The sequence below is a fragment of the Sus scrofa genome, chromosome 1 (assembly GCF_054392235.1).
Source record: "Sus scrofa isolate SSC_HxYL_T2T_F1_AM1 chromosome 1, Sscrofa_HxYL_maternal_Yorkshire_Landrace_v2.0, whole genome shotgun sequence".
Taxonomy (NCBI): domain Eukaryota; kingdom Metazoa; phylum Chordata; class Mammalia; order Artiodactyla; family Suidae; genus Sus; species Sus scrofa.
The window spans coordinates 125,989,329-126,011,309 of NC_139383.1; the positions used below are offsets into that span (position 1 = coordinate 125,989,329).

The window sequence follows — 21,981 nt, forward strand, 5'->3', positions numbered from 1 at the left end:
TTATCTGGGGCTAGGGAAAGTGAGGAGATGTTGGTCTTAGGGTGCCAGCTTCCTTTTATAAGGTGAATATGTTCTGGGGATCTAACATACGGTTATGATGATTACAGCTAAAAATTCTATATTATGTACTTCAAAGTTTCTAAGGGAGTAGTCTTAAATATTCTCACCCACAATATGTGATTACATGATGCTATAGTAGTAATCATTTGGCTATAAATAAGCATATCAAATCAACACATTGTACACCTTTGAAAGTGCACAATATGATGTCAATCATATCTTGATAAAGTTGGAAACCCTCCCCCAAACCCAGAAAACAAAAGTACAATTCAAGTCATGTTTTGTTCAATAGGTGGGGGAAAGATTCTACTGGAAATATTAGACATTCCTTAGGTCTGAACTGCAGGATAGGAATTATGTGTGAATTTGGCAAAATATACTTGCTCCATTGCTGGGGAGGAGAATGATAGGGCTTGCCATATATTGGGCAGAAAATAAGGGCCAGAAGCTCCCCATCCAGGCTGAGGAATGGTAGGCAGATGAGGCCAAGAAGTAGGGGTGCAAATGCAGTGAAAAGGTTGCCCATCTCTGTTGTGATGAGACCTGCTCGTCAACCCAGCTCCCAAAGTCAGTGGTGCTGCAGAATTAACAAAGAAGAGACAAAGAAATAGAGTGGGGATCAGGGGGATATCACCTTCAAGAGGCAATAACAACCCTCTGAGCAAAGTCATGATTTTTATTTGCTATTTTCTACTTCCTTGTACGTACAGGATCACATATGGCATTTTCAATATTACTGATCAAGGCTATAGATATGCAAGGCACAGATCTTTGTATTCATAGAAGCTATAAATGACTAACCCTCCAGAGAAAGATTATGTTGTTTATGCTTAAGGCTATTATGCCCTTTCCTCCAACTCCCTTAGGGTTCTGGGCCTGAGAACAAGAATGTCAACGGCTTCCCATCAACGACAATGGGAGTATTTGGCAACTTGCTTTCAAGCAGCCACTCAAACGATGTACGTTTCCCATCTCACTCCTTTTCCCCGAGAAGCCTGGGAAAGCCTTACATATTTTGCAAGCCTAGATTAGCATCATTCTTCAACTGCCATCTAATTTCTTTGATTCACTATGGCCTGTATACATGCATATCTGTCAAGCCTCCAACATCTCTCGTTGACCTTACTGTGGCAATTTGGAAGATGTCAAAGACAATATAAACAGAGTTCTGAGGTTGCTGAGGCTACTGATAACCATGTTGTTATTCTACCAGTAGAGGTGATCTGTGTCCAAGGCAGTGATGGAAGCTAGATAGAAAATATTCTCATAAGTGAGAGATGCTAAGGAGGTTAGGGCTGATTCTGGTCAAGGTCTCTATTGGAAATACAAAAGGAATTGGCTTACTTTTTCTTCTGCCCTCTTTCTCATCTAAGTTCTATCAGGGAAACGCAGTGGGTTTATCTACATGGGCTGAGTTCCTAAAAATGTTGATTTGAATGGAAAAATTATGTGAAAGAAAATAGTAAAATCAACTTACTTCTAAGGATGATTTTGGATACTTCCCATCAGTGAAGTATCAAGAAACGACTTCAGATATACATCTAGAAATTTGGCAAGAATGAATCAGGTTGTGGAAATCTTTGGCAGTAAGTAACTGTCTCTCTGTTACCATGAGATTTCAATCAGAGATGGTAATCTGCTCTATGTAGAGAGATCTAAACTTTTCAAAGCATTTTCATACACTTCCCTCACTTGAGGTACAGGGCAATCCCTATGGTTTGTGGAGCACCAGTTATTCCCCCGAGATAGATAACTGATACTCATAGAGACCCAACAGACTTGCCCAAGATCATGTGTCCAGTTAAAAACAGAGTTAGATCTGGAAGCAGACTCTCGATACTGCTTGTTTTCTCTGCTTCTATTTTAGCATGACCAGCAAATGACGTCTTCTGCTTTGACCTGAAACAGTTTTTAGATGACTCAGACTTCCCAAAAATGTGCTAGGTCTTCCTTGGTGGGTGATGTCAGCACATTATGGTGTTTAGAGGAACAGGAAGGGGACAACAGCGAGATAAGAGTGAAATCTACTTCTTTCCTAGAGGAAGCAGGACAGTTTAAATCAACTTGAAGGTGAACATTTGCCCTTGAAAACCTTTGTTTTGTAAAAAGAGAGGCTATTTGGTTGCAGCCTTGTGCAGGGATAATTATGGCTTGAATCAATTGAGCTCTTGGTGGATAGTTTTATTTCCCCAAAATTATGCTTGGAGGGTTTTCAATGACCACAGCTTCTCAAAATATCAGTAAGTAGAAAGTGAACAAATCATATTCCAATTAATTTTATGGATCTAGTATTTCAATGGTTTTTTTAGTCAAAAATGTATTTACTCAGAACATAAGTACACAGGAGAATGGGCAAAGACAGCTATATCAGAATTAATGTTTTATGTTTATGGTTACTTATTTTCTGCATCAAAAGATATTCACTATGTACTATCTGCTGTGAATGATACATCTGAGTTGGACAATTATTCCTAATTTTTAGAGGACTTTTATTTGGTTTTCCATTTATTAGGCCACTGTAGAATTGAGAATTCCTTTCCTCAGTTAGGGGGCATTTGTTTGAAGGGTAATCAGTATTTCACACCCAAGAAGGGGAATTTTTTTGTAGTAACCGCTGCCATAGGTCTTGGTTAAGATTTGGGAAGATTGAATGTTCATGACGTCGCTCCTCAAGACCAAGATCTGGTTCCATTAGGTATCTATCAACAACACAGGTGGGGGACTAGACCCTCACTGTCTCAATCATTCAATCTGAACTCTGCTTCAGATTTTCTCTCACTTGGTTCAGGACTTGATGGAAAAGCTTGAAAGTCTTCTCTACTTGGCTAGATTCTCCAATTGATCTGGACTCTGCTTGTAGGTTGACCTGGTGGTGACATGGGTTACAAGGCCCTGAAGTTTACCTTTGGGTCAATTGAACTATACAGATTATTTCCTGAGAGTGGCAGAGAACATCTTAATCAGGAGGTATGTACCAAATCATGGTCCAGGGGTGAAGCCAGGTTTTGGAGCTTGATAAGTTGCCTAAGGTCCAAGGGCTGAAATGGTGATATACCCCAGAAACAGGAAGAAGCTGGAAGACTGAGAATAATTTGATAGTTGAGTAGGAGGTGGCTGGAGTATATATCTCAGGATAGAAGCCATGAATAAGGAGAAGCTCTAGAAAGTTACAGACACATCTTGAAGGATGTACCTGTACTATTGAAAGCAAAGGCTATTTGCAATGAATAAAAGAAAAATTTCCTAAGGGTAAGGTTTAGAAACACTTCCTCCATGGGCTCAACAGTGGACAGTCATTGAAGTAAATTATGGAGACCTTGCTCCCAAGTCCACTGCACCCAAACATCTGGAGAAGAGTAAACACGAGAATCAATATGATGGCAAAACCAAGCTCTGGGTAAACTTTGAGAGAAATGAGCTTGAGGGTTTGTTTTCCAGGTTCTGTGAGTGAGATGTGACAATCTCTGAACAGGGATTTCCTCCTCTTCATTAGGCTTGAGAATTTTCTAGAAAGAAAATCACCACATTGAAGTTGCTGGGCACTACAAGATTGAGAGCTTTCAACTTTCAGTGGGACAGACAACCATCTCTCCATGGACTGCCTTCTGCAGCAGGGCTTCCCTCAGCCCAGAAAAGTGAGTGAACATTCCTTTAAGAGGAAAGAACAGGCTATTTCCCACTAAAGCTCATCTCTCCTCAATTCCCTGTCTCTTAGCATTTCATTCAGTTCTAGTACAAAGTACCTTAGCTTAATACTGGACTATTTTTCATTTTTTTTTCTTTTTGGCTGCCCTGCAGAATATGGAGCTCCCTGGCAAGGGATCAGATCTAAGCCAGCTGTGGCAAAGCCAGATCCTTAACCCATTGTGCCCAGCCGGGGCTTGGACCTGTGTCCCGGGCTCCCCAAATGCGATCAATCTCCTTGAGCCACTGTGGAAACTCCTATTTTTGAGTTATTATACTTGCAATTTATGGGCCAAGGGTTAGAGCTGGAAAGAACATTAGAAATCATATTATGTAAAAACATGTGGATTAGAAAATGGAGGCCCATGGTATTTACCCATAGTCATGGATGGTGGAGCTATGCTTAGGACCCAGCTGTTTTGACTTCATTTCATTTTGTTTAAGATACAGGAAATAATGAATTTATTCCAAAGGAAATGAGGAAGAAATATATACAAATATGGGGATCCCTCCCGAGTATAAAGAAAGTGATTTCCTATTTGAAATTTGGATTACTGATCTAGATGTGGAAATGAACTTTTCTCAGCTAGTTGAAAAGCCACAGATATGATGTTGACAAAAACTAAAAAGCAGCACTGGCCTTAGAATTGATCAGTCCACTTACGAGTTAAAATGAGTTACAAAGAAAAGATTTCTTGGTCAACCAAATTATTTTATAACAAATCACTGTTTTCACATCACTATACTTGTTTTCACCCAAACCCTCAGGTTTGAGAGGCCATCTACCTGAAACCAGCTGGATCAAACTGCTGACTCCACCTCCGATTTCTAGCCCTGATACACAGTCCTGATTATACACATACACAAAACACTGCTGAAGTCATATGTGCCTTTGGACCCTCTTTCAACTGATATCCTGAAAAGTGATCCCCTTTGGGGAAACTGAGGCAATAGTAAATATATCTTCAAACCATTTTATGGATTTCTTAAGTGGTTGGGGTTATGGTCACACATTTTTGTGGGGATAACATTGCAATCTTGATAACTTATCATCTCTAACCACTATTGTCAATGAACAGAAGGCATGCAACTCTAAATCTGGACCCTGCCCACCAGCCTGGACCTAGTGCTTTGCTGCACAACATACGGGGGAGGATTTAGACTGTGGGTGGTTGAGGGAAAGACAGCTTGTTAGACACTGCACAGGGAGGTGTGAGGCTATGAGCATGAGAAGTGTGGGTAAAGGACATCACCACACTGCCTCAAACAAAACAGCACTGAAGGGCTGGCTGGGAAGCATCATGAAGAGGACCACGTTGCATATGGAAACAAGAGATAGGATCAGCAGACATCCTGTGGGAGACAGTAGAGTACCAGACTGTTTGCCTTCTCAGTTTATCTGCTGGAGTGTCTGAAAATCACTGCATCTTTCCAAATCTCTATAAGACAAAAAAAAAAAAAAAAAAAAAAAAAACTACTCTGCTCATCTCTAAGAATGTTCAGCTCAAAAGAGGCAACGTATGTTAATGAAAAATTTGAAGCTCTGAGCATTGCAGGTGTTACCTTTCTACATGAGGCCAAGAAGCAGTTAATAAACAGCAGCTGTGGCAAGTGTAATACTGCTGAGATAGTGAACATCTATGTACCTCGAGATTTACGTGAGTTGTTGGTCATCTTTGAGACTCTGTGAATTAGGTATTTTTATTCCCATTTTACCAATAAAGTTAACTCAGTCTAAAGATGTTACTCCAGGAGTTCCTGTTGTGCTGCAGTGGTTACCAAATCTGACTAGGAACCAGGAAGTTGTGGGTTTGATCCCTGGCCTTTCTCAGTGGGTTGAGGATCTGGTGTTGCCGTGAGCTGTGGTGTAGGTTGCAGACGCGGCTCGGATCCTGCGTTGCTGCGGCTCTGGCATAGGCCGGTGGCTACAGCTCCTATTAGACCCCTAGCCTGGGAATCTCCATATGCCATGGGAGCGGCTCTAGAAAAAGGTAAAAAGACAAAAAAAAAAAAAAAAAAAAAAAAAAAAAGGTGGTACTCCACTCCTTCCTCATATGCCTCTCAAATTCTTCCTACAGTATTGGGAGTCTGAAGTGTAAATCTTATTTGTAAGATTTCCTTTCTTCGGAACTTTACTCAGCCCTGTAATTTCCCACCTAAGAAAAATACACAGGCTTTGTACATTGCAAGTCTGTTGTAAAAGTCTTAGTCTGGAGACTGCCCTTCCCATTTTCCCAAGGGTGTGATTTCCAATCTCGCATGATTCAGGCATCCTTGTCATGGCCCTGGGGACAGCTTAGAAGGTCACCTGTGCATAGGGTTCCCTTTTTACAGTGAAAACCACAGCAACTGCAACAAGACTAAGGAAGGCAGACAGGGGAGGATGAGGTCTTTAAACCATGTATTATTGTTTTATGGTTGCTAGAATAAATCATCACAAATTTAGCAGCTTAAATCAATACAAATGTATCATCTTACGTCTCTGTAGGTCAGAAGTCTGACACAGGTTTCACTAGGCTAACATCAAGGTGTCATCAGGGCTGTATTCCTTTCTAGAAGCTCTAGAGAAAGGTTTATTTCTTACCTTTTCAGCTTCCAGAGATGGCCCTTGTTCCTTGGTTTATGAGTGTTTTTCTCCATCTTCAAAACACTCTCTGAGAGCTTTTCCACCAAGTTCCTCTCTGACTGATTACAGCATGAAAGCCTCTTTCCTAAGAAGTCACATGACTAGATTGTTTCCACCTGGGTCACTCAGTCTACTTGCCCTCATCTCAAAGTCCTTAGCCTTCATCATATTTGCAGAATCCCTGTTGCCACCTAAGTTAGCATATTCACAAATTCTAAGTATTAGGATGTGGACATTTTTGGGGGCCTTCTTTGGCCTACCACCATCCCCAGATTACAACAGGCAGAAACAGATGCAGGAACAAGCACAACTGACTCTTGGTAGACATACAATCAGATTATTAGGGGAAGCAGAAGTGTATGGGTGTATGAAGCTGACTAACTCACATATAGTGACTTTTCTGCCTGCATTGTCATCTGAGTATTTGATAGAGGGAATGGACAGAGCTGGTTAACAAGGTGAAAAGTTAAATGGGAGTCAATTAATAGAATTTCTACTACCATTTGTTCTGCAGGGAAGGTGTGGGAACCTGGGTTTGATAGCATTGCCGGGAAATTGAGGTCTGGTGTTTTAGCCCCCAGGGACAAACCAGTTAAAAATTACTCCTTGACCCTGCATAGAAGTGAAGTGAGATCACCTGCTGGCCTTCAGGGCTGGGTGGCCATTAATACTGAGGTGAGAAGCTGGATGGTCATTGAAGGCTAGAGAGGAACAGGAATAAATAGGTTTTTAGAAGTCTGAACTTGACTCAATACTTCTACTCTACGAAGATGTCTTTTTCCTCTCCTCAGCCAGCTGTTTTTAACATTTTCTGAGTACCAAATGCTCCATGTCTTATTTTAGCTCTCATAATGTGGGGTTGTAGTTATTTGGTTTTACACCCAGACTGGGTGCTCTTTGAGAATAGACCCTGTATCTGATTTACTGTGGCATCCTACAATCTAGTTCAGTGTCTGTTACAGTGAGGGCATGCAAAGATTTGAAGGAATAAATGAGGAATGTCCACCTTCTACAGTTCCCTCTTCCAGGCATAGCTATTCAGGAGGATTTACACTCTTAGTAATCAGCCAGGGTCATATATAGTAATGGAGAGATGTAGAGGGTCCCACTTAGTACCGCATGGGATTGTTTTCTTAATTTCTCTTATAGTTCATTGTCAATATATAAAAATGCAGTTAATATTTGTGTTTGATTTTTGTTTCCCACAAATTTTCTGAATTCATGCATTAATTCTAACCATTTCTGGTAGTCTTTAGGGTGTTCTATATGTAATATGTCATCTACAAAAGACAGTTTTACTTCTTCCTTTCCAGTGTGGATGCTTTTTACTTATCAGAATATTTTAGCCTCATGGTAGTCCTGAGTCAAATGCAGCAGGAAAGGATGAAAAATAGATTTACTTTCGCACTTTACTGCCTTAAACTGCATTTTACTCAACATTTCTGAGTAAAAAACTAGAAGAAACCATGAGTGACTCCCTGAAATTTGTCCTGAGGTTAAACCTGTAAAGCCTTTAGAGACAGCCAAATCTGAGAATTACTAGCAGCAGTAAAATCCTACAAAAGGTGAGGTGCTTGTTATGTGTTTTGTCAAAGTTCTCCAGAGAAACAGAACCAATAGGATGGATATAGCTATTCATATATTTTCACATTTATCTCTATGTATATCTATAAAGAGATTTAGTATAAGGAATTGGTTCCTGTAATTATAGATGCTTAGAAGTCCCAAGGTCTTCAGTTGACAAGCTGAAGACCATGGAGAGCTGAGGTGTAGTTCCAGTCCTGAAGTCACAAGCTCAAGACCCCAAAAGAGCTGGTGTTTCAGTATGAGTCTGAAGGTTGGAAAAGACCCATGTTCTAGCTTATTAAGTCAGGAGGGAGGAGTTCCCCCTTACTCAGCCTTTTTATTTTATTCAGGCTTTCAGTTGATTGGATGAGGCCCCATCCACATTAGGGAGGGCAATCTGATTTACTTAGTCTACAAATTCATATATTAAGCTTATCTAGAAAAACCCTCAAAGACATACCAAGAATAATATTTGACCAAGTGTCTGGGTACCTTGTGGCCCAGTCAAGTTGACATAAAATTAATCTACACTGTATCCAAGAAAATTTTTTCAAGAATCCTCTGGTTCTGTCACAATTTGTTTCTACAATAATTAAGAGCCTCAGGTGACACATATTCTTTTTCAGAATGGAAAATAAGCATAGATCTCTACTTACCCACTTGTCAATTTTAACTGGATAAAAGCAGATATTTGACGATTAGAGATTCAGTCAAAAAAGACAGAGGTGACAACTTTAAGATAAATCCACAGTAATTTTAAGTTTGCTTTTTAAGATAAGAAGGAAGCCATCAGGTACCATTTCTGGGATGGCAGTGGCAGTATGAAGAATTCTGTGGACCTACTCCTTGGTGAAATAAGCATAACTACTGAAAACCATAAAATAAAGTCGAACTATTTAAAATCTGAAAACTTTCCAAAAGGTGTACAGTAAATGAAGAAACATTGGTTCAAGACAAATCTCTGAAAGTAAGATCAGTGAGAGTCAATGGCAATTAAGCCATGACCAGCCCCCATCCCCATCAGCTTGACAGAAGCAGTACTTCTGGTGGATGTGACCAAGAAAATGGGACTCCCTCTCTTCTCAGCTTCTAATTAGTGGATGTAATATTTACCACTCCAGAACTTTGTAGCCTCTCAATCTCTGAGTCAAAGAGGCCAATTTATTGGTGAGAGAGACTGAGAAGTCAGAGGGATTCCTTCATCCAACCAGTCCTTACTCATGAGGCAGACCATCTTTCACAGGTGTGACAGGATGAGCATACTGGCCTCCAAGTTCCCTTGTCCCAGCTCACTTGTAGAGCAGAGTTTCCAAGCCAGGAGAGATAAACCAAGAAGAATGGAGGCTACTGCACCTGCCCAGTGCCTGGAGTAGGAGCTCAGAAATCTTGTCTAAGAGAAGAGGCAATTCATATGAAAATATGAATCCAAAGCTCACCCCAAATGGAGTTCCCTTTGTGGCACAGTGGGTTAAGGATCTGGTGTTGCCACAACCACCACTTGGATTTGATCCCTGGCCTAGGAACTTCCAAATGCTATGAGTGCGATCAAAAAAGAACATGAAGTTCTCCCTAATTGGACTGACTTTATTTGAAAAGGTGTGTAGAAAAGTTAAACCTAAAGGTGCTCTCCAAATAATAGGAGTTTTGTTGGTAAGCAAATAAGATGAGGCCAGTAACTCTTCTAAATTAAGAGCAACAAACTAAAGCAAAGACAAGTTAGTTTAGCAATAAGTACTGGGGAGAAACAGCTAAGAAGAGCCTTCTTCAGGTCAGAACAAACCTCAAAAACTGGTCTCAAAAACTACTACTGCCTAAATTTAACTGAATGCATTGTGGAGCAATTTATATCCAAGGCATTCTTGAAACCAAGAGAGCTATGAGCTGGTAGAGCCTAACAACTGGGTGTGATACCAAACGAGGCAGACATATTAACAGATAGACTCTCAAAGAGAGCACTGCTAAAACCATTGTAATCCGAAAGGTTTCATCTCTGGTGGGGAAATGGACTTCATTAAAATACTATCAAAGTGTCTAAACATGTAAAAAAGAAAACACACACACACACACACACACACAACACACATGAAAAATCCCTAGAGATGGGGTATGGGAGTCAGTATCCAGAGTCTCTAGAAAGTCCAGTTGTCAACAAAAAATTATGAGGCAGGCAAAGAAACAGTGAAAAAGGCAGATAATAGAAAAGGGAAAAAGGCAGATAATAGAAACTGCCTGGGAGAGGGCTCAAATGTCAGATTTAACAAGGACAGATTTCAAAGCAGCTGTTATACATATGTTCAAAGAACTAAAGGAAATCATGCTTAAAGAAGTAAAAGAGGGTATGAAGTAACTTTTCATCAAGTAAAGAATGCCAATAAAAATACATGAATTATAAAAAGAATCAAATTGAAATTCTGGAGTTGAAAGTACAGTTGAAATGAAAAATTCACTAGAAGGGCTTGACAGTAGTTTTGAACTGGCAGAAGAAAGAATCATAAAACTTAAAGATATATTAATGGAGATTATATAATATGAAGAACAGAGAGAAAAGAATGAAGAAAACTGAAGGGAGCCTCAGAAACATCTGAGAAACCGCTAAACACATTTACATATGTGTAATGGGAGTACCAAAATGAGAGGAGACAAAGGAGTAGAAAAAATATTCAAAGAAATAATGGCTGTAATGGCTGAAAACTTCCCAAATTTGATAAAGATGATTAATCTACATTTCCAAGTAGCTCAACAGGTCCCAAGTAGGATAAACCAAAGACTCACACCCAGACACATCACTGCAGAAATGATGAAATCCAAAGATAAAATCTTGACACCATCAAGGGAAAAATAACTTATGTACAAGGGAATCCCGCTACGATTTGAAGTACATGAATCATAGGCTTAGAGAGCTGCAGCCTCAGGAAAGAACTTCCACATATGATGAATCATGCATCAATACTTTCTAATCCTATGTGTATTGCAGACATCACTATTCAGTCACAATCCTCTTTCCCTTTGACCTAGTCTCAGCCTTATTATATTCCTCACAAATAGCCATCCATCCACCCACTGCCAGTTAACTAGATCATGCATATAAGGGGAAACACAATACTTATCATCCCAGCCTCATTTCACAGGTTAGGAAATCAAGGGCTAGAAGTCACACAGAATTAGAAACAGATGCAGAAACAGCTTCCAAGACTCCTGACAACTGCTCCTTTGCACCACTTTGCATTTATTCAGTTCCACCAGCATCACAGCTCCTTTTAAATTTCTACCTGAGGAGCTTTTAAATAACAAACCAGCCTTGTTCGCTCTATTTTGTATGAACATAAAGCTCTAGGACTGGAGCATTCATGCTTGAAAAGGAATGATTAATCATCACTGAAAGCGGTTGTTAAATATATTTAAAAAATATCTTATATTTTAGGCTTCCCTGGAATTCCCTGGAGTTCAAAGCTATGTCCATGAAGCTTCCCTGTCCCTCCCCAGGCATAGGAGACAGCCCGCTGGGAAGAACGTGCATTCCCAGTACCCTAGAAGAATTTCTAAATTTCCATGGGTAAATGTCCCATCTGTCTCAAGTTTTAAAGATGGAACTGGCAGATCAACAGATGCATCAGGTGAGTGAAGCGTATATTTGGCTCATACTTATTAACACAGCTGACAACCAGAAGTTGACAACTGAATGTACCTCATGCCTTAGAATTTTATTTATTTAGTTAGGTTTTTTTCTTTCTTTCCTCTTAATTTGAAGAATCAGCTCTGGGAGTTCAGCGGGCTTGGTAAATCAGTTATATAACAGAGTCTCCTGCCCCTGGTGAAATTGATTGGGAGATATCAGTGATTGAGTTGGTGTGAATCACATATTCTGAGGAGAATCCAACAAAATCTCTTTCCAATGTCCCCACTTACCTTTTCTCATGTGTTTTCTGCTCCTACAAGTAAATTCTGCATCCTGGAAGCTTTCCTCATTTCCCAGTCCTTCCCGCTGGGTGGGATTGATGTTGGCAATCCAGAAGCCTAGGATTGCAGCTGTTTTCCTCTTGCTTATTGGGTGCCGCCACCAATACCTTCTACTCGTCAAGCTCCTACCCATCTGATGTTGCTGAGACCAGGATTCAGTGAGAAATGATAGATAACTGTCTCCAAGGGTCACCTTAAAAATATTTTATAAATACTTAATGCTACATTTTACTTTAGCTAAATTCACTCAGATTGTTTCTACAAACACATCTGTGTGAAATCTGATAAATGGAAATATAAAAATCTGTTTCATCTATTTGGCTTCTTTTGGAATGCCATTCCTGCTTCTTTTCAGATGACAGCACTTTTGGCAGGAAGCAACTTGTATCATTGATCCTAGGAAGGTGGCCAGCTACCAGTGACTTCAAATGGAGATAAGCCTCCTTGCATTGAGATCTGGTCGCCTTTCCCCAAAGCCCTGATGAATGTGAGGATGCAGAGTATTTATGTTTTCCTAGCTTCCCTCGAGTGATGTAGCCATCTGGCATGCAGCTTTTGTGCAGCTTTGCTGTGGTGTAATTGCAAAACTATTATTTCATTCAGTGCATCACCCTGGTTGCCTTTACTTTTTATATTACTCATAAATGAAACCATACATTATTTATTACAATTCAGGGGAATTGTTCTTTGCTGGGTTTATGTTTGGGGCAGTTGTGGAAATGTAATGTAGGAGCCAGTGTTTGCTTTGTAAGAAATCTCAGAGTGTTTTCAAAGTTAGGTTAAACCCAGGGCCTCAAGTCTCTTCTCAAGTGAGGGGTGTGTTTCAAGATTTGGTGAGGCCTTTGTGAATGCTGAAGGATATTAACTCCACCCAGATGTTCACTGCAGTCTAGTTTCAGTATTTCCATGATGAGTCTCTGGACCAATCTAGATGCCAAACTCAGAATATCTTTAGAGTTTATGGCAAAAAAAACCAAAACAAAACCAAAAACAATTTTTTTTTCTGATTTAACTTTATAAGAAAGGTGGGAGAGGGGATTTTTGTCACATATCTCATTGCACCAACTTAAAACAAATCCTCTTTAGAAATATTTGTTCTCCTCCAGAGCCCTTTCTTGGTTGCTTTGTCTGCATGGGTTTGTTTTGCCTTTTGCTTTTTTGAGCAGCATTTGGGCTCTTCTTTTGTGCTCCTTGGTTGCTGTCACTCAATCTCCTTATTGTTAGCCTGTCTACTAGATTTAGGCCACTCATATTAAGTGTTTTCCCTTCTATACTGGTTGTCTTTTCAACCCAACACATCAGTGCCTTGAGATAGAGGAGGGAGTCCTCATTACTCCAACTCTTTATTTAATGTTTCTTGGACTGAAAGCTTTGCTTTACCTCTTAGTGTGTCAACTAGTACTCTTGTTGACTTACTCTTCCAGTTTCCTAAAATGCCTTCTTTTATAGAATTTTCCATAAGTGCCCTGGGACTGGATTAGGAGAGTATGAAGGATGACCATATGAAGAGCATTAAAACCTGATCCTCCTCCATGACATTTAACCAGAAGCTGAGTTCTAACCACTGGACTTGGGGTGAGAGCTCATAGGACTTACGATGAAAACCAAGCATGCTTCACAAAACCAGAACCTTTGGTTGTTTGAATGCCTTGTCTCTTCCACACTTAGCTAGAGTAACTTTTGATTACTCTCTCTCTCCTTTTTTTTTTTTTTTTTTTTTTTTTTTGTGTGTGTGTGTGTGTGTGTGTGTGTAAGATGGATATGTTTCTGCAGAAACAATTGCCACTGTCATTGCCATGCACCATCAAAATGGACTGGAAAACTGCTGACATGACTATGTGGGTGAAAACAGGTTCTGTCACCAGCTTTTTAGAACATCTGCAGGGAGAGGCTACTCCATTAAAGACTAATGTCCAAGTTTAGAAACTAAAAAGTCTATGACCCAGGGTTTAAAATTAAGCAGCAGCTGGTGGTTCACAGGCATGATGGTGGAGACCCAAGGAGCCTATTCAATGAAAACTAAAGCAGCAGAAACTCAGACCTGAGTTTTCCTAGTGATACTGATGATGAGAGTCTTGAGCTTGATGAAAATGAAATATGACGTACAGCTACAAAATATGGCCTTGGAAAAAAATCTTAAAATTATTTTAAAAAGAGGGGCTACTTAAAATTTAAAAAATTAACACATTTTAAAGATATTTTCCATTAAGAGTTACTACAAAATATTGGCTATATTTCCTGTGGTGTAAAATACATCCTTGAGCCTATCTTAATAGTCTGTATCTCCCACTCCCCGATTCCTGTATTGCCCATCTTCTTTCCCCACTGGTAACCACTAATTTGTTCTCTATATCTGAGTCTTCTTCTTCTTTTGTTATTTTTATTTTTATTTTTGTCTGCACCTGTGGAGTGTGGAATTTCCTAGGTCAGGGATAGAACCTGTGACGCAGTTGTGACCTGAGCCGCAGCTGCAGCAGCACTAAATCCTGAACTTGCGATGCCACATGAGAATGTCATGATATATTTTTTACATTCTGCATATAAGCGATATCATAGGATATTTGTCTTTGTCTGGCTTATTTCACTTAGCGTAGTGGAAGAGGGGCTACTTTTTAAAGGTCCTTAACACAATAGGTTTTAAGATTGTATTTTTTTTTTGTGTAAACATATTTTGTTTCTATGTGTTAAAGTATGAAATTGCAGTAATTCAACAGTTTTTGGGAGTTCCCTTTGTGGCATAGCAGAAACGACTCTGACTAGGAACCATGAGGTTGCAGGTTTGATCCCTGGCCTTGCTCAGTGGGTTAAGGATCCAGTGTTGCATGAGCTGTGGTGTAGGTCACAGAAGCGTCTTGGATCTGGTGTTGCTGTGGCTGTGGTGTAGGCTGGCAGCTACAGCTCTGATTGGACCCCCAGCCTGGGAACCTCCATATGCCGAGGGTGCAGCCCTAAAAAGACCAAAAAAAGCAAAACAAAACAGTTTTTGATTTACAAAAATGGTAATCCTATATAGTTCCTAAAAGCCTTCTGGTAGTTCTGTAGTATTAGGAGGGTACTCTGAATGCTATCTTTGTTGGAGCCACTGAGTCCTCCTCTTGGGCCTCTCCTGACCTGGTATGGAATACACTGAGTATATCATTCCTAAATATCAGTTGCTGCCATGAACTATTCTTGCTGCAATACTCTAGTGGGAACAAAATAAAATCAAGAGTAGGAGTTCCTGTCATGGCACAGTGGAAACAAATCAGACTAGGAACCAGGAGGTTGTGGTTTTGATCCCTGGCCTCAGTCAGTGGGTCAAGAATCTGGTGTTGCCGTGAGCTGTGGTATAGGTTGCAAACATGGCTTGGATACTGCGTTGCTGTGGCTGGAGGCTACAGCTCCAATTAGACCCCTAGCCAGGGAACCTCCGTATGCTGTGGGTGCGGCCCTAAAAGGCAAAACAAAACCAAAACCAACCAATCCAAAAAAACCGAGTAATAAGGGAGTTTCCACTGTGGCACAGTAGATTAATGATCCAGTTTGTCTCTGTAGAGGTTTAATTCTGAGTCGGACACAGTGGGTTAAGGATTCAGTGTTGCAGAAGCTATGTTGTTGTTCAGTGTTGGTCACAGCTCCAGCTTGGATTTGATCCCTGGAGAGGGAACTTCTGCGTTATGGATGCAGCAAAAAAAGGGAAAAAACAAACAAGAATAATACAACGTGAAAATGTGTATATTTTTTAATGGGAAGTGCCAGACACTCTTCTAATTGCTTTATTTTTATAAATTTACATTTAGACCAAAAAAACAACCCCCCGGGGATAATGCTATTCTCTTTCTCACAGATGAGGAAAGGTAGAGATAATTTGCCTAACATTCCACTGGGTTATCTGGGGGACATCAGGACTGAGATTTCCTAGCAGACAATTGAGTCCACAGGTCTAAGCTCAAGGAAGAGGCTTTGGAAATCATCCTCTTATAGTCAGGAGATGAAACTGCAAACAAGAATATAATCACCTGGAAAGCATGAGCAGTGTGAGGGAAGATTTCAAAAGTTTACCTAAGATTGGATTCACCAGAAGCAGTCCTAGAGGTTGAGATTTGTGTGAAAAGGACTTAATAGGCAAGACAAGTAGGAAAGGAGGAAAGTGAGTCAGGAAAAGGAAGGAAATCAAGCTTTGGATGCAATATTAAATCAAGTTCTACAGAAGATGATTTTACTTCAGACTCAAAGGAAGCTCTGGGGATATGGGAAGCAAAGTGTTTCCAGAATTTTATTTTATATAATTATCTGCTGATAAAAATTCAATAAATGTCAAGGAAGTAGAGTGTTATAACACCCCCAATTATTATTAATGGGATTCATTATATAATGCAATATTGTTTTTACTAAAACAATTTTCCCCCTGAAGATTCTAATTTTCATTTGATTTGTAATGATTTTCACACATAGATGAGAATAAAAGATAATCTACAATATTATTTTAATATAAATTTTAATTTTGAATTCTTGGTTTTTGAAAATGTTATGTGCCAATGAAACTGGTAGCCTCTGATCATACAGCATCTGCTGTACCAAGTGTGATACTGGATGCTTTGAATACATTGTCTAATTTTCTTCATTAACTGTTGGTGCCCTGTTTTCAACACTGGGGAGAAAACTGTTAAAGATTATATGCTGGTAAGGTTTAGGAGATTTTTTTAGAAAGAATTCTCATTGGTTTAAAAAACAAAAACCAAATAAATGCTTATAAAACAAAAACAAAGAACAAGCAGGAGTTTCATTGTGGCTCAGCAGGTTGAGGACCTGACATTGTCTCTATGAGGATCCAGGATTGATCCCTGGCCTTGTTCAGTGGGTTAAGGACCCAATGTTGTCTCAAGATGCCAGTGTTGTTCACAGATGTAGCTCAGATCTGGCATTGCTATGGCTGTGGCATAGGCCTGCAGCTGCAGCTCTGATTTGACCACTAGTCTGGGAACATCCATATGCCACAGGTGCAGCCATAAAGAAAAAAAAAAAAAACAACAAACAAGCATATAGAAATATACTGTTAGGAATGGCCATTATTTAGAGTTTAATAAATATACTTCCAAACCATTATCCCCTTATCAGTTTCTCTCTCTCTGTATGTATTTTACAGCTTATTTAAAAGAGGAATCACACTTATATCCAATTCTGCGATTTGCTTTCCCATTCAATATTCATAGCATTTCTTTCTCTTTTGCCAGTTGAAAGTAGAAAATAATTTTACCTATTGCTCTTCCTTCTAATTGTCCCCTTCTGATCTTTTTATGCATAAGTCAATAGTCACAGGACTCAGAGAAACTAATCAGTTGGACCAAGGAAAAATGTTTTAATGATAAAGCAATTCTTTGATACTTAATATTTTCTATTGGGAGCAACTGGGGTTTTTGTCACTTTTTTTGGTGCTGTTTTAAACATGATGTTAATTATAAGTAGTCAGATGTGTCAAACTTGCCTTTCCCTGAATTCAAACCATGATGGAGAGGTGGCTGGAAGATGATCTAAAAATAAAACAGTATACATATACTGAAATTTTATGTGGTTTTGTTGCTAAGGCCATAAATTTTCATAACTTTGTGCCTTTCACTGTCCATGGCTCCCTAGCCTGTGATTTATGCTCTGTCTAGTATACAAGGTTAGGTTAGCCAGATGTCCCAGATTTAGATGTAGACAAATGGTGAAATTTTGGCCATCAACATAACAAAGAACCACTCCATGATTTGCAAAGTAATTATAGGGGCTGCAACATTTTTCTACAGTGGCATTGGGAGCATTCCTCCTTCTTCCCAAGATGATTAGCCCCTGCGATATTATTTGTTTGGGCACCGAACAGCCTTGATCTAATATTTCCTCATGGATTATTTTAAATGGATAAAGAGCAGCTGATAAGCTGTGAACTGTGATCTATTAATTAGAGGAAATGAGGAAAAACATTTTAGAATCTTCTCATTGTAGGGTAGTAGTTCACATGTACTCTAGAATTACACCCTATTTCTTAAAAAAAACCCTCTGCCTTTACTTCTTTTTTTAAAAAAATAAATTTTATTGGAGTATGGTTGACTTAGAAAGTTGGGTTAGTTTCAAGTGTGCAGCAAAAGTGAATCAGTTATACATATACATATCTCCATTCTTTTTCGGATTCTTTTCCCATATAGGCTATTACATAGCATTGAGTAGATTACCCTGTGCTATGAGTAGATCCTTGTTACCCGTCTATTTTATATACAGTAGTGTGTACATGTCAATCCCAACCTCCTAATTTATCCCTCCTGCCCCACACTTCCCCTTACATAACCACGAATTCAGATTCCAAATCTTTGAGTCTGTTTCTGCCTTTATTTCTATCTTATTTTAACAACATTTTTTTTGACACCTCATGTGATTTCTGTTCTTACCAATTTGCTGTCATTGGACATGGCTACTTTTTCCTCTAGCTTTGTGGTCCCATGGGGAAGATTTTTTTCCCTCACTTTTTTTTTGAGACTGAAACGTCAGTCCTGGGCAAGTGCCCCAATAAAAGACCATTTACCATAAGAGAACATTGGAGAATTTTCTCAGTCTGATGCCTGAGGAGAAATAGGAGACCAGAATTTCTTAGAGACTTTGCGGTGCCTCACGTGCCTCTCAGTTCTGGAGAATGAGGCCAAGGAGGAAGAATCTTCCTTGGCTCAGCTTGCTTGTCCGTAAGACGATTAGGTTTTTCTGCCACTTTCCTCTCGTGTCATTCTCTCCGTCTTAAAGTAAGTGCTTGAGAGCACCATCAATTTAGACAAGCGGCAGCTCAAACCTCTTTTTTAATGTCAAAAATAAAGTGAGATTTGGAAATGAAAACGAGGTACCCTACATAGTTATTTTAGTAGTCGTTATTTCTATAATTCATAGAAGCTGGGAAAGCTGTCAGTGTCGACTGTGTAGGTTAGTTAGTATGTAACTGGTAAGGTGAGATAGTTATGATGGGTGGGATACCACTGGTGATTGAGACACAACTTTGTATCTCCCATCTTCCTTATGAAATTGATTGAGTGGAAGCAATCTGCACCTGCCATTGGATGAAAACTGGCCACCCATGACTCTCCTGGCTACTTTTAGGTAATAACACTGTCATAGTCACTTTAAGTTGCAAACTTAATCTCAGTTCAGCAGCTGGAATGCTTAATGCTAGGGAATGAATAGATAAACACAGACGGTGTAGAACACAGAGTAGTTTCACCTGTTACCATTAAATTCTTATTATGACATTACACTTTCTCCCCCCACCAGCCCCCATGCTAGCTGTTTGCAGGGGGAAAGAGGGATATGGTTCTTCACTTTTCACAAAAGTGAATGATGTTTAGCCTGGTGGCTAGTGGCCTTCTGCTTCTAAAGCTCACTAAAAATGTTCCTCTTTTGAGAAATCTATTTCTTTCTTCTAGAGAGGTGAAAATAGTATAGTCTAGTTCAGATTATGGACTTTTGGCTTAAATTTGGGATGAAGCTTCTAATGTGGGGACGTCTCCCTCCTCTAAACTTCAGTTATTCATATGTTAAATTAAAATACCTCATAGGATTGTTGTGAAGATTAAATGAGTTCATGCGTGAGAACAGCCAAGTAGAATGTCTGGCAGGTATTATTCACTCAATCAGTGTTTGCTATATGGCCATGCTCTGGGTTCCAAGCCCACATCCCTTCCTGATTGTGGTAGGTATTTCCAGGACTTTCCCATGTCTGGTGCTTCTTTTCTGGGTCCATCATTAGCCTGGGAAGATGATTCCCTTCAGGCCTAAAGGACAGCAGGTGACTAGAAGCAGACTTGGTCAGAGCCTGCCTGTATCCTACGGACATCTCTCATTTCTGTGCTCTCCAGCCTAACCCCAAGTACCAAGCCCGTGACTCTGCTTGAGGGTTTCCTCTGGCAGCTGCAGCCTGTTGTGCATGGGACAGGTCAGTTATGGAAGGGATTATGTGCTCAACCAACAATTATCTGAGCTCCTTCACCCCTTGGGTGGGGTGATTCTAAGGCATATGTTCTATACTGTTTCTCAATGTTTTCTGGTGGGATTGAGCTCCAATTCCCCGTAGTGGTAAACTGCTTGACAATACACCCTATATTGTCTCTCTTCCTCTATCTGTAGTTGCAGGTTGGGTTTATTAATGTGCAGGACGTTTACTGGGGAGCTCTTTTGGGATCTACACCTGTGGGAGGCAGGTGATGGGAGCAAAGTAGCAAAGGGAGATGCTGGACCACAACATTGTCCAAGTTGAAGCCTCAGCTGAACCCTTAGGGGACTTTGGAGAGGCCCTTCAGAGGTGTGCTGAGTTGAGGTAAGTAGGTGGGAAGATTATAACCCTACAATGTTTAGTCTCTGGGTGTGGGCTCTGTGCTTAGAAGGGGTCCTGACCTTGGGAGAGGCAGCTGTCTTCAAACAACTCCATTTACAAAAACAGCTGGTAGCTGAGGCTCTACTGTGACACTCACAGGCTGCCTCTTTGAGAGTATATGAGCAAATGCATTACAGTGCTCATCATACCTATGGTTCCCACTCCTCGCCAGTGTTTTCTGAGGGCACCTCCTAAATAAACCATTTGCCCTGGAATCCTGGTCCTGGTGCTGGCTCCTGAGGGAACCTAAGCCAAGAGAGGGCTTTCATAGCACTACTTGGAGAGCTTGCTATGTACTCTTTGGAGGGCTTTCATTGCACTGCAGCTTCTAGGCTTAAGAAACAGGAATGTGATTCTTGCCCAGGGAATCAAAAAGGAGGGACAGACTGCTTTGCTGATGGGGGTAGCAAAGAGGTTATCACCTAGGGATTAGCCTATACCCCAGTGTTTTTTTGCGGCAAAGGAGAGTGACTGAGTGTTTCCCTTGGAACAGAGATGGGCCTTGGATGAGAGGGCCTGTGTGGGCATGGCTAGGTCCTGACCAGCTGGCAAGGGGACTCCTGCAGCAAGAAGGTCCTGGGGGCTATGGAAGGAGGCGAATGTCTTAGGGTAACAAAACCAAGAAGATTAAAAAAAAGCCAAATCCAGTTCCTTCTACCTACATTAATTATAGAAATCCTAATTTATTTGCATGTGATAAAGTAATAGTGTCCAGGGGGGTTATCTGGATTGCTAATCTTTTCACATTCATCACTCTAGCTATTGTATTCTGGCAACCAATCCTGACTCTTTATGTGGAGGATTAACTATTGCATTTCAGGGTTATGGTCCCTAATTTTACATTCCCTTTTATTGAACCCACCGTAGAAGATAATAGGTTAATCAAAGTTGTGCTACCTCTGGTCATGGTTAGACTAGTATTCACCTCAATCAGGGCATCATTAAAGTCCATATTAATGATTTGTATTTTCTATAGTAGATGTCAGCAAGCAACACATTTCATAACAGTCCAACAAGTCTAATCGTATGATATTCAGTCCAATATTTGGCAGCCTGTTGTTTTCCTAGTTTGGTCAGACCAGGTTAATTAGAACACCAAATTGTTCAGTCCTTGTGCATTGTAAGTATTCAGTCTGTGTGTATTCCACTTGGCTATACGGTATAAATGTGTCAATTGGGAGCATCATCGAAAAAACAAATTTAGCCATGCTGCAGGAGAAAAAAAATATTTTTTTAGATTAAAACTTGATTCTACAACTCCCCAACTTTGATATTAATATTATCTGCAATTTCCAGAGATTTTGACTTCCATGTACAGTTATAATAATCCTCAGATACATCATAAATATTGAAAGATTTTTTTTTCTTTTTGCTATTTCTTTGGGCCGCTCCTGCAGCATATGGAGGTTCCCAGGCTAGGGGTCGAATCGAAGTGGTAGCCACCGGCCTACGCCAGAGCCACAGCAACGTGGGATCCGAGCCACGTCTGCAACCTACACCACAGCTCACGGCAACGCCAGATCCTTAACCCACTGAGCAAGGGCAGGGACCGAACCCGCAACCTCATGGTTCCTAGTCGGATTCGTTAACCACTGCGCCACGACGGGAACTTCCAAATATTGAAAGATTTCAAAGCATAAGCTTCATCTCAATTTGCCTTTATATTTATAATGAAAGAATAAAATTTTGGTGAGTAGTTAAGGAAATGAATCCAAAGGTC

The 21,981-nt window shown here is 40.1% G+C and overlaps 1 long non-coding RNA gene across 1 annotated transcript; it reads right to left on the bottom strand.

Moving 5' to 3' along the window:
* Nucleotides 1–718: 718 nt before the first annotated feature.
* Nucleotides 719–6,431, bottom strand: LOC110256986 (uncharacterized). Its single transcript, XR_002339089.2, has 2 exons — nt 6,329–6,431; nt 719–3,566 (listed from the first exon to the last, which is right to left on the bottom strand). It is a non-coding gene; the product is annotated as an uncharacterized LOC110256986 (long non-coding RNA).
* Nucleotides 6,432–21,981: the final 15,550 nt, after the last annotated feature.